The 12,084-nt window shown below is 37.2% G+C and overlaps 1 protein-coding gene across 2 annotated transcripts in view; it reads right to left on the bottom strand.

Annotated features, from left to right (window-relative positions):
• Nucleotides 1-12,084, bottom strand: part of LOC150080687 (plexin-A2-like) — a 1,379,917-nt gene that overhangs the window by 1,121,096 nt on the left and 246,737 nt on the right. For both annotated transcript variants that reach the window (XM_090381876.1, XM_090381877.1), the window contains exon 3: nt 165-295. The gene's annotated coding sequence lies outside the window, so the exon portion shown is untranslated. The remainder of the gene's footprint in view (nt 1-164; nt 296-12,084) is intronic.

Raw genomic sequence — 12,084 nt, 5'->3', positions numbered from 1 at the left:
ATGCGTATCAAGAAATCTATGAAGTGGCGTACAGGAATGCAATTAAAAAAATACATCTTTAAAACGCACTTTCTAATCGAAGGTATACAGCTTTTTGATAGACACTATCAGAAAACATGAAAAATGAACAGATGCATTTTACCCACGCTTAAAAAGACACTTACTTGAAATAATTCTGGTTCTCTGAACACAGAAGACCACCAGAAGCTATTTGCTTCAGATTGATGTCCCAAGACAGTTCAGATTGATGTCCCAAGACAAGACAATGTCTTCTTTACCTCAAAAAACGTCAACTCTGAAAAATATTTAAATAAAGAATAATTTGATTTCTTCCAGACTTGACACAAATCTTTAAAATATTTAACGAGGAGGGAAACACAGTTTAAAATTCATTATTTATATATATATTAATTATACTAGGAGTTGGTCATCCCTATTAGTGTGCAAATATTAGAGGTGATTAATTAATAAATTTAAAGTAATTTTAATGTAATGTTTACTATCGACATCAGTTCAACAGCTGCATTAAGTTAATATGAATTGCGCTTCATACTTGTTATGGCTCTCTCTCAATGGTTTCCAACTATATTATGTGAATAATACCGCATTTTTACTCAAGTAACATTATCAATTCAAAAAAATGATGAGTAAAATTAAGTAATTTTTATGTTGGTAGTTGCTCCAGGTCGCATTTCAAAATACCAGTCAGTAAGGTTGAGTTGGTTGTTATAGGATTTTAGGATCATCAGCAACTTAGACCGTATTTAACAGTGGTCGATTTGCTGTTTGCTGAAAGATAAACTCGAGTTTCTCGGAGCAAAAACCACGCTACCCTCGGCTGAGACCGATTAACTCAGCCACGTGAAAAATGCACACAAAAATTACTCGAGTCATCGACGAGATTCGAACTCAGATCTTTTCTCCCTTAGTGTGGGGAGGACGGTGATTATACCAACTGTGCTACCCATGAGAGCGCATATTAGGGATTATGTATTATGTTTGTAGAAGTATGTGTGTCATGTTACCATACGTCTAACACGCAAGGACAATACCATACACAACATACAATGACTGATTGCATGTTGAGTATGGTAATGTGCAGTTGAAATTACCCTTGACGTGGTACCATGAATTTTATATATACATACAACTGTTAAGAAAAAAAGACAGAAAAAGGAAAATAACAAAAGTTATCGTATGTCTAATGCTCCAAAATACGCAGTGCAGCAGTAAAGGAAGCAAAAGGATATAAATAATGTGTGGTTTGTAAAATTGAAAGTGTCTGTGAAAATGGAAAAGTACACAAGGTGCGTGAACTAAGAGAAGTTAAAGTGGAAGTGAAATAGTGGTAAAACAGGTGAAAGAATTTGAAAAACCAAGTACAAAAATGAACTGGTACTGAGGAAGCAAAAAAAAAAAAAAAAAAGAAAAATAATAAATAACAAAGAAATAAATAAGTAAAAACCCTGTATTCAGATATGGGAGGGCAATTTTAGCAAGAGGTCTAATCAGGGGATGGCAAATATGCAAAATCTGAATATAGTAGATGAAAAAATGATACATATTCAGGAAATTCATCAGGGGACTAAATAATACAAATGTGAAGTGCGGAAGGGGTGAAAGGTAATTAAATTAATGGTTGAAAATTAAAATTCAAATATATAGCAGAGAAATTTGAACGAAAAAGTGTGGACAAGCAAATGGTATAAGGAATAGTAAAATTCTTTTCTTCCCTTCCCCTCCCCTCCCCAAGAATTTTACTATTCCTTATACCATTTGCTTGTCCACACTTTTTCGTTCAAATTTCTCTGCTATATATTTGAATTTTAATTTTCAACCACGTTAATTTAATTACCTTTCACCCTTTCCACACTTCACATTTGTAAATTTGTATTTATTTTAATTTACATTAACTTTATTTTTACATTGCGTAGGGACTACCTTGTCTACTAGTATTACGATAAAGGCCGCATATTTGCTTCCCCCTTTTTCTAATATTACAGACAAGTTTGGAAGCGCAGTGCATGGTACATGGTCAAGAGTAGTCCCCTGATGAATTTCCTGAATATGTATAATTTTTTCATCTATAATATTCAGATTTTACATATTTGCCATCCCCTGATTGGACCACTTGCTAAAATTGCCCTCCCATATCTGAATATATGTTATTTACTTATTTATTTCTTTGTTATTTATTATTTTTCATTATTTTTTTTTTTTGCTTCCTCAGTTGCAGTTCATTTTTGTACTAGGTTCGACTATCCCTTAAACTTCTCTTAATTCAGGCACCGTGTGTACTTTTCATTTCCATTTTCACAAACATTTTATCTATTTTACAAACCACATATATATATATAGATATATATATATATACATACACACACTGCCCTACCATTAATATCAGGACACTTACTTTGAGACAAAAAAGAGCTTTTATTGTGTCATTTAATATTTTGTGCTGAAAACTTTTGCTTTCATGACGACCTTCAATCTTTGCCGTCTACTCTTAACCAGCTTTTTATAAATATCAGGTGATAAGTTCCTCCACTCGGCCTTTAACGGAGCCACCAGTTGGGCCTTGTTCTTTCAGCGATCTCGACGTGTACGTACCCAACGATTCAATACATCGCAAAGATACTCGATAGGATTCAGATCACTCCTCTGGGCTGGCCAATCCAACTTTTCCATACCCATGTCCTCAAACCACTCTGTTACGACCCGAGCAGTATGGCATGGCGCATTGTCTTGCTGATACAGGTATGGGGTCTTCCCCGAAGTACTACCATAATGTCGAAAGTGCATAATTGTCCAGGATGTCCTGACATTGCACAAGGAATATGGGACACAACGCCGAAAGAAGCCATTATCAAAAAGTTTATTCCCTCAATAAGTCGGACTTCCCCAAAGCCACCTCCCTGGTACTCGCCTGGATTGCAAGTCACCTTCCTGCTTACAGGCCATGGACTGTTCCAGCAAAAATTAACAGCCATGGGAATAGAAAATAACCCATATTACCACTGTGGTGAAGAGGAGTCTTGGGAACACCTTATGTGCGAGTGTCTCACTTACGACAACGCCAGACTTCAATTCCTCACAGAGATTCAAGGAAACCCCCGCAATCAGGAGTCAACTTTACTTCAAGAAGAGTCCACATACCTAGCCATAACACGATACGCCCAGGCTGTTTTCAATTCTAGAAGAGCAAGACTTGCGGAACTCAGGGCAGAACAGAGTAACGTGCCACCCCTGCGATCCCCGACCGGGGTAGGATAATGCAAGCACCCTGGGTGCAGGATACACATAGGAGCACCTGCTCCTGTGATTTTACTCCCCCATAGAGAGTATACCCCCCATATACTCTCTTCAGAAAAAGAAAAGAGAAAAAAAAAACCTTTTTTTAAATTTTATTTTATTATTTTTATTATTATTTTTTTTTATTTTATTTTATTTATATGTATATTTTTTATAGCTTCAACTTTTTTATTTATTTATTTATTATTTTTTTGTTATGGCACTGTCAGGAAGCTCAGGCAACCCTGGCAGAGACTAGTCAGAGTACAATGGGCAGCCTGGCTCACCGCCCAGTGGTTGTGGCGGGCAACGTAGGGTCCAACTAGGGGCCCCGCGGCCAAGCAGCCAGACACAACAACAGAACAAAGCACAATACTATATTAACCAGACATTAAAGTTTTTTTTTTCTGGCTGTGCAGTAATTCTGCATTTCATCACAGAGCACATATGGCGCAGATGTGGGAAACCGCCGGTGGCGCCTAAACCTAAATACCATGCCACTACATTCATGGTTTTGTCGATAACGACTAATGGGCCCAAGCCAAATCATAAAAGGAGCCCCATACCATGACACTGCCTCCACCAAACTTCATTGTTGGGTGGAAACAATTAGGAACGAACAGTTCCCTTGGCATTCACCATACCCAGAAACGTCCATCAGACTGGTAGAGTGCGAATCTCGACTCGTCTGTTTTCCCCTTCTCTACAGTCCAGGATTCGCGCTCCTTGCACCATGTTAATCAGCGTCTAGCATATGTTCAGGTGATCAATTCCGTTGAACGTGTCATCTTGCATGTCCACTTTTGCAATTGTCTGTTCAAAGCTCAGTGTGCATATTTATACCAGGTTCTGTGACTTGTTGCATGCATAGGACCTGTTTCCCCAGCCATGGAGGGGTGTCCGTATATTAATAATAGGGCAGTGCGTGAAGCTTCCCAAATGTGGCTAACTCTAGAGCTGATTCTATCCGGTTCTTGAATGGTCATATTCACATTCATCAAATGAAGCCATTTTTGATTGTAAAGTAAGATACAGTACATGGAAAAAGCACAGTCCTCGTGGGTAGCACAACTGGTAGAATCGCCGTCCTCCCCAAACCGGGTGGAAAAGACCCGAGTTCAAATTCCGTCGATGACGAGAGGAATTTTTATGGGTCTTTTCACAACGTGGCCCAATTAGTCGGTCTCAGGCGAGGGTAGCATGATCTTTTTCTCCCGGAAACGCGGGTTTTTCGTCCAGCAAATAGAAAATCGACCTCAGAACACACGCAATTTACAGACAATATACACTGAGCAATATGGCCTTAGTCGCCGATGCTCCTCAAACCCAAAAACAACAACCAACCAAGAAAAAGTACAGTAAATGTACAGTTCGTATTGCATAGTACAGTAAAAGTAATTGGATAATCAGTTATTGCTTTAATAGAGCATTCCATAACGGCTTTGGACAGGAATGATTAAAAAAAATTTCATAGTTATAAGGAAAAGAAAAAATTTCAAAGTTATAAGGAAAAATATAATTATACAAATAAAATTAATACAAATGAGGGGAAATGTAATAGACGCTTGCTACCATTTGCAATGAACATTTTATAGATAAATTGTTTTAACTTGGAATAATATTCGCAATGGTTCAGTAACGAAGATGTTCATTACCTTTATGTTTGGTTAGTTTGAGTTCCTGGGCTTATCCAGACAATGACATTGTCTGGCTAAGTATACAGAAATGATTTAATTTCTGTATACTTAGCTACTGACAAATTTGTGGCAGTGGATGCTGTTGGTTTATTACTTGAAGTGCAAAGTTTAGGAATAGTCTGTCCATTTGTTGAAATCTGTTCAAACAGAAGGCGTAAAATTTCGGCTGGAAAGAGCTGCAGTGACTGTAGTTGTGATTCTGTGAAACAGCAGCTTCAGAAATAGTTTTAATAGAAGAGCTATCTTTCCTTGCTTTATCACTAGATGCGATGATCCTGAGATTCCGGTACATCTGATCCCTGGATATGGTGAATGTATATCCTAATTTGCAGTCTAACCACTGGAAAACCCAACATTCGAGAGGAATATTCTGTCTCTCCTGATCATATTTCTGCTTCATAACTAAGGATCGCGTAGATGCATCTGCGCGATCATAAACAAAATAAGTTGAAAGAAATTACTTTTCCGTACTTTATTCCAAGGATCCACTTTTTTATTATCCATTCGACATCAAATGAAAAATTTAATTGCAGCGTGTCTATTTGAAGTATAATATATCACTGACGTCGAATAAAAGTCAAAAATAAAGCCAGCAGAGCATTTGTATTGAATTAGTTTCAATCAAACAGCAGTTCTGGAGAAAAAATACCAATTTTCAACACTAAAATGCAATGGCTATAACAATAATCTAAAAGAGAAGCTAAAATTAAGATTTTGATTTTATTTCAAGCTACTGAAACTGAGAAATTAATAGAGATTTTTAAACTAAGAACAAAATTTCATATTTTCAAATTATTTGCTAATAGAGCTGTTATTATTTAGTTAAATATGCGCAACTAAAATTGAGTTTGTAGATCCGGTAATTAAATATCTTTTAGATATTATTTCAAAATAATGGAAGGGAACTCACGGGGGGGGGACTCGCCAATCACCATTCCCCTATGCCTGTCTATATATCATAAATAATTCAAATGTTCTCCTCTGTATTAATCAAATATATCAAATTTTATTCCTTTTATTTTGTTTCATAATAAATGATACAACAACAATATAACAGATATTTTAAGTAAAACGAGCAAAGGAAAGAACTTTTTGTTTCCTAAGTTTAAACCCCCTAACCTCTTATTTTATTTATTATTTCTCAAGCTTAAGTTCCCTCACCCCTGAAAGTTTACAGATTTACGACTCGAGAAATTATTCAGAACCCAACATAGAGCAATTGCAAGAGAAGCCCATAAGAAATGCTCCCAAAAATATTGAAATTGGTGTATTGCACTGGCTTTCAACGGGGTGCCACGTACTTTGGGTTTAAGTTACTTAAACTTATTATTATTTTTTTTAATTTATATATTTATTTCATTATAAAAGGGTGTATTTTGTGGTGATCTATAATTGATGTTTATTTAGTACCTCTATATAAATAATAAAATTATATATATATATATATATATATATATATTTTTTTTTAAAAGAGGTCGAAACCACTGGTGTATAGTGTCAAGGAACCTACTTGAAAGAAGATCCATCCGAATAGTTAATAAGCGGTTCAGTCCAGGAACTTTTTCATCACACCTCGTAAATTACATTTCAGGATAAAAATCATTTTCACAGCTCACAGTCATTTTCAAAATTTACGCAGTTATTAATTACCTTGATTACAAAACAACAACAACAAAATAACTTGAATTTCTTCATTCGTTTTATGGATAAATTATTATAAATACCCGAAGCTAAAATGCTCGAAAAATATGGAGGGTAAAAAAAAAAAAAAGGCCACGAAGTGCGATGACTATAAATAACGAATTACAAATATAGGCACATATTTATAAACTGTTTTTCTGAAATGCATCAACAAAAAATGCGTAGTTAAATTTTCAAAGTTTTATCATATGAAGCAAAGTAGCACAGATTGGTACAACTTTATTAAAAATATGCACATATATATACTGTTTAAATATATGAGAGAGAGAGAGAGGTGTGTGGTTTAGCAAAACTGAAATTACATTTACTACTCTTCATCGTACTGCCGATATTTAAATATTTATAACGATTTGCTCAATCGTTGTGCAGTAATAAATGTACGCTTCTTGTATTCCAACCACCCACCACGTGCTCCGAATGAAAGCAACGCGCTGCTCACGTGGAAAAGCCGTAGCAAGATCACGAACTGATGCCACTAATTGTAAAATATGAATCGCACTACGCATTTCTGGACGTGATTTGCCTTTTCAATTAGCTTCCATTCGTATCTTATGATAAATCGGAGAAATATAATCATAATAAAATAACACGCACGATTTTACAGTTAGTGCTTAAAATATAGGTTTCCGGCCCTCACACACGCACACACAAAGAGAGCCAGTAATTTTAGATTTCTCGAAGAGAAGAAAGGGAAATAAGGTGAAATAGCGAGGAGACAAATGAAAATGTGCTTGATTATTAGACTCATTAGCCTAATCAAATAAAAGTGACATTAATGAAGAAATACAATGTGCCAGTGGTGTAATCAATCACCAGATTTTCCCCAGTTTGGATTACCTTGACGTTCAGTTGGCAGTGATGTACACGATTCGCTTCCCTGAAATCAAAGTGCGTCACAAGGTGATTAGATGCGGCAGTCACCGTGACAAGGCAGTTTGGTACTCGGGAGATTCGTTGAGGAACTCGCAGAAAGAGGCGAAGAGTACCAAAATAAAATAGCAGCACGAACTACTATTTCATTTTAGTAAACGAATCCAATTTTCCAACTTTCTGTACGCCACTTAACCAACAAGCTTCATCTGGAATTGATTCTTCTCATTCGACTCGTAGGTGGAACAACTGTGAATCGAATTGATATTCGTTTCGTAGATTCGAATGGATCTACGAATCGCTACAGGCTTTGTTTTATTTAACCATAGTTACTTGAGTCGCGTGGACTAAAACTTTATTTAAAAATTTGTACGGTTATTAAACGAGATTTTCCAGTCAGATTATTACTATTTCCTGTCCTTTTAAGGAAGTTGGATATCTGAAAAATATCAATCTTAGTAACTGTTATTTTTGTTCGGCTAAATGACAGCAGAACAAGAGTGAAGTGACAAATTAAGCCACAAAGACTTAAGTATCCACTAAGCCATTTAAGCACCGAACAAAGTAACTGATCGGGAGACAAGTTTTACTGTGGCTAAGAAGAAGCAAACTGCGTGTAAGTTAAATTTTTGAATTAATGATTCCACAGCTACTTTTGTGTTCCTGAATCATTATTTTTTATCCTCTCTCTAAAGAATTAACTTGACGAACAGCTCCTAAACCATTTCTTCCACCACTTCCTTCAAGAAAACATCCAGTATATTCTACTTTCGCTATTCTTCCTAAAAATTTTATTGGAATACACGCTTTTATAGATGTTTGACTTCATCTCAACCTACATTGGTTGGTGGGTATATTAGCTTCTAGTAATATCCATTATTCATCTTTCTGTCTGTCCCCAGATAATGAAATGGACTTTATGTCCACGAAAGGTGTCTTGTTTTAATGGATCTTCCCTGAATCTGAAATGGCTTGGGATTCTTAGCTGCTCTAAGACGTCTACATTTATATCTCCGTTGTTCTTTTTATAGAGGGGGCTTACCAAAAACTGATTTAATGCAAAGTTTCCCGGATATTGAAGTACCATTTTATTACATTCTTCGTATTACCTTTCACGCTTCTTAGAACGTTATTGCGCAAAATTACTAATACTTCGATTACTGAAGGATGGATTTTTATTACGTATTTTTTTGTTTATAAGATTTTTTCTACTTCCAGCTTTCCCATTAAACGCAAACCCTCTTTCACAGCGGGTGAGACGCAATATGTACAACTCCATAACCGTATGATGTGTCGAAAGCAGTTCAAGAACCAAATCAAATGAAATTAGCTTCTTTTATTACTTTCCCTATATTCGCCAGACTTGGATTACCAGATTGGTGCGTCTTTTCCACTGTATTTTCAATTTCTCCAACTGCGCTGTCTATTGTAGGTTGGGCACGTTGTTAGCTGGTACAATTATATCTTTAATTTCTGTCGATAGGTGAGTTGGCAGAGTGCCAACATTGGCGTCTTTACTCTTCGAAACTTGTGAATGAAAAATAAGAAACAAAATGTAATGGCCGCATGTTGGAGTTTGCGTTGAAAATAGAAAACGTAAGAAAGTGGGTCAAAGTGTAACAAAAAGACGAAAGGTCGTTTGCTGTCAGAAATAGAAAGTGGCATTATTGACGGTACCAGGACAACTGGAGCAAGTTGAGAGAGTTGAAGTAAGGGAATCACAGTTTGGCACAAGGAAATAAATTAAATCGTACAAACAGACAGTACGGTGGTAGAGTAGAGCGCAGCAAAAACTCCGTGTGTGTACGAAACCTCCCCTTTCGTAAAAGGAAGGATAGCGTGCTAACTAATAGAAGTAAAAGGACGATAAGATCGATAGAAGGAGAAAGACCAACACAAAGTAAGGAAAGGAGTGTCCCCGAGGGGAAATTTATCCTTGCCAAGCCATTTTAAAAGAAAAAAAAAATCCGCTAAGTTCCATTTACGTGATTCCATTTGGTCTCGTGCAACTGAAGCACTCTGACTCGGCCATCTGAGCAGCAAAGTACTCCAATTAAAGGATGGCTTCAGACATGGCTGCCATTAAACCCTAACACGCAGAAACAACGACAACTCCAACACCTTCCATTCACATCCGTAGAGTCTTTAGTCATGCCGGTGTCATACAAGGAAAATTAAAGCCTCAATAAAGGGAGTAACTTGGGGGGAGGGGACATCCAACCACACCTGCAGGCTATTATAAAAAACCAAGATGTGACTGGTGTCGAACAAAAACTTAGAGAGGAAACTAATTTCTCCAGAATTTATTTTTCTAATTTCTTCTGTAACCAACATTTAGAAGTTTTGAAATGATCACTTGAAAACTTCCATCATTCGAGGGAGAGTCGGCAGCAACACCAACTTCTTACAGTTAGCGCATCTCCTACTCATTTAAATTTCTCGTGTGAATCTAACCTGACTGCTAAATCTCAAGAGCGAAGCGTAATGTAAGTATGAAACTCGATTTGTCTTTCGCTCTCTGTTTACCCTTGAGTGAATCGCCCGAAACTACAAGTAGGTAGCAGAGAACAAATCCCGCATCGAATCTATTTTGCACCTGCTCCTCTAGTTTTAAAGCTTTTCGCGATGTTTTTCTCCGTGTGCTGCTTAATATTACGAATTTGCGACTACCCTTCACGGCTGACTCACTTTCGGAAAATGGAAATTTCGATGAATTTTTGTTCCAGCATCTAGAGAAATTAGAACCGAGAGACAGAGAGAGAGTGCAGAAGAATTAATTAACACTTTTGTCAACTTCGCGAATTATGTTTTAGAATGCGAAAAGCTGACGAATTAGACAAAAAGGGAGGAGTCGCCCAAACAGAATTGCAAGTCATTACAATGTCCGAACGACTATTTAAAAGAGCGCATTGATTGCAGGTTACAGTTCTATTTAAAAGAAAAAAGAAACAAAAATTGGGTGTAGTATTTCAGTTGCTTGTATATGGAATTTGGATTATATGACAGTCATATCAAAAGATAAACGTTGGATAAACTTCAGGAATCGATGGAAAGTTATTCCACTCCCTCCAATTACACCGTTATAGTATAAACGAATAACATCTGCAAAAGATCAAGCAACTTTCCCTCCAACTAAAAAGATTTAAGTGGCCAAGGAATATTTCCCATTCGGTGGTGTGGAGCAAAGTTTTCCAGGAGTTAAATATTTTCCTGAAAGCTGTTTGATGAGATCGGTTCCCCATCTACTCTTTCACATTTCAACAGATGGCTCCCGAACACGTTTTTCTACCCAAAGCGGAACCCCGAAGACCATTGCCTCCCTAAGTGGACCGCTGAGAATCTGGACGCAGTTATAATTACCTCGATTGCTATAAGAGTTATATTATGAACTCCGTATACGAAAATCCTCCTCCTCCTGACGTTCCACAGCCGCTTGATACACGAGGGAAAGGTTAACAGAAATTAGTTTGTGCACTCGGTTTGTTGAACATGCAGTCCGAAACTGAGGAATCGCCAGTAGTGAAAAATCTCAGAGAAACAACATCTGTGGAGTGAAAAGAAAACTCGGTTGTCGAAGGAAGCTCTCGCTGTAACATAAGGCGTGTTTAATGGAACTAAGTTAATTAAACTCGAAGCACCAGCGCATCAAAACATTGCTGTTGTCTCTGGCAGTTATATGATGGTTAAATTGTCACGTAATCGAAGTATTTTAAATGAGATCACGATACGTAACTATCATCCACAACACCTATGTACGCGCACCCCCCCCCCTAGAGATCAATTCCGTGATGTGGTTTCTTCCCTAATAACCTCAGAATGAATGAATAATAACTTACAGCTCTTGGTGCTCTTTACACTGCCAAATTTACCACTTCAGTAATGGCGACCATCTTTAGAATATCTGACCGTCTTCTTAACTATTCACTCACCAATCCAGAACTATGTGTGAAAGTCCCCTCTCCAGAATCCTTTATAGCCTTAGGAAGGCTTTAAGATTTCTCTCTCTGTACCTCGCAACCCCTTTCTTGCAGTTGGTGGGCGCAAAGAGTTCGTGTCCCCACAGAGATAAAATGATTAAGGCGATCACGTAAATAATATTCTGACCTCACAGCGGATCAGCAACCCCCGTTTAATTTCTTAGCCCATTAATCCAACCATTCTAATCAGGCTTGTTCAACTTTTTAATGATATTTCCCGCCCATCTGTAAACCCGGTCGTAATTTTAAGAGCGAGCTAAGTATAGATTGACTGCTAAGACAGACTGGTAATTTTTGGCCGTCATTTGTTTTCTGAAGGTATTCTTGGAAGCCCATCGCATTATCGAATCCGTTACGCAATGCATCACAGTTATCGACACTATCTAAGAAGGGGTTCCAGAGAAGAAGAAATCTTTGCCTATTAGCGCGTTATTCTCTCCTTGTTTTCTTAATTTAATCCACCACCCTAGGATCAGATCGCGGAGCTCGTTTACCGAAGTTAATCGCGAAGCTGCCATCGCTATGGCTAATCAATTTTCTTAAGTTGA

Source organism: Mastigoproctus giganteus, chromosome 9, assembly GCF_048544385.1.
Source record: "Mastigoproctus giganteus isolate SK-2022 chromosome 9, ASM4854438v1, whole genome shotgun sequence".
Taxonomy (NCBI): Eukaryota; Metazoa; Arthropoda; class Arachnida; order Uropygi; family Thelyphonidae; genus Mastigoproctus; species Mastigoproctus giganteus.
This window is presented reverse-complemented; position numbering and strand designations above follow the sequence as displayed.